A 2,034-nucleotide genomic window follows, 5' to 3' on the forward strand; every position below is an offset into this window, starting at 1 on the left:
AAGACTTACGAACTCTGCTGGCCACCCTCTCGGGTCCCCTCCCTCTTTGGGAGCTTTGTATGCTATCATTCAATAAACTTTACTATTGCTCAGTAAATCTTGCCTTGCTGCCTGCCCACCACTCTGGCTCGTCTACCTCTTCATTCTTCGAAGTGCCGTGACCAAGAACCACGGGCACCCAAGGAAAAAGAAATCCTGTAACACTGGTACTCTGATCTCAGGCATCCAGCCTCCAGAACTGTAAAAAATAAATCCTGTTGTTTATAAACTACCCAATCTATGCTATTTTGTAGCAGCCTGAACAGACTAAGACAGGTGCTTTGTTCTTTTCCCTTCTGATGCCGTGGATCATCTGTCACCTATCCCAACCTCTAGACACCTCCTGATTCTTAGTACAGAGCTAGTTTTTACTTTACCGTGGTGCCTCAGTGGTCATCTGTTGTAGCAATAGCCTGTTCTTACATTTATAGCAAAGAGCTGAGAGTGTTAGTCCTCCAAGGATCACTTGGGTAGTCCTTAGCGCAAGTTAGGGAAATAGGCGATTATTGTCCAAGGAGGCCCTCAGTCGCCTATAGCACCTACTCGACGTGTGGTTAGGTAGGGGGTATGAAGCAGTGAACATGTTCATTGGACGTGATAAATAAAAATATAACGTTTGTTGTAAAATACAAGAATTAGGTTTGAACTACAGCAACGTCTTAGAAGGCACAGAACACATGACACCTATAAGCACAAAACAAGAATGTAGTTCAATAATTGAAGAAGATTGAGACCCTAAAAACCATGGCTGCAACTAGTGTCAGCTGGAAGCCAGCTCAAGCCAATTCAGGCTCAGCTCAGTGCCAGGAGACACCCCTCTTTGATGAACAAAATATCACTGCCACAACCTGGGGGGCCAGAGGCTGGCTGAGATCGCCTGAGGCACTGAACGGTTTCCTCTTTATATTTAGCCCCAGGAATTCATGCCCTCATTCCTCCAGAGAAGCCACAATTCAGTTCATAGCGGAGAAAAGTCAAAAGACCAGGATTCCCAGCATAAACTGGGCTGATCAGAAACTGCCCATTTTCAGACCCAATGGATGTAGCTCTGAAATGGTTTGATTTTCCCTTGCACCGAAGAAGCAAATACAACCATACAGAATGGCAGGCAAAACGCAAATTCACTGATTTGATTTGAAAGGTTTTCTCTTTGTGCGGTTTGGGCATGAAATGTCATGAAAATGTAGGCGGTCTGGGGACCATGCCTATGCACCAATGGGTAGGTCATTTCCTTTCTCTGGGCCTTCATTTCCTCAATTATTAAATAGTAGCTGAGCAGGAAGTTTTCGAAGGCTCTTTCAGGTCTTCAAAAGAGGATGGAGCTGTTAAATGGCCCAGGCCCAGGCCTCACTCCTATCTGTGGTTCTGATCACTGACATCAGCCTTGTGGGTCATTTGACCAAACTCTGAGCTTCCTTTCAGGAAGTTGCTTTGCATTAAGTAGGCTCTTTCTGTTCTTTAGTCCCACACTATTAGCCACATTTTACCTTGTTAACTACCTGCATTTTCTCCTCTGAGCCTTGGGGCCCCTCTTTGTGTAGTAGCTTAATTTGCTGCCTGGGCAACTGCACTGGAATTTCCGGTGGGTTCCTCTATCCAGCCTTTGCCCCAGGCCAAGAGACATGCCTCCATTGAAGAAAGGGAGATTGCACTTTTACAAGCTTTTTATTAATTCCCTTTTCTCAATTTAAGCCTGTATAAACTCATGACAAGAGGGGATTAATGGACATTAGGGATTAATGGACCCATCCAGACACTCGTTCTGTAAACAGTTAATTAAGCTTCTTCCATGTACCAAGGACTGTGCTGAAGGCATTATATATATCTTATGTAATCAAGCAAATTAAAAATATTAATTGATACCTACTAAGTACCTGGAAACACATATCCTGCACGTCTGGTAAATTTTCCTGAATTTTTTCTTTCATCATGCCCTTCCTTTAAAAAAAGATAAAAATAAATTTTATCAAGATATAATTCACATTTTGAGTATAC

This window comes from Ursus americanus, chromosome 9 (assembly GCF_024610735.1).
Source record: "Ursus americanus isolate L20-20 chromosome 9, mUrsAme1.1.p, whole genome shotgun sequence".
Classification (NCBI taxonomy): domain Eukaryota; kingdom Metazoa; phylum Chordata; class Mammalia; order Carnivora; family Ursidae; genus Ursus; species Ursus americanus.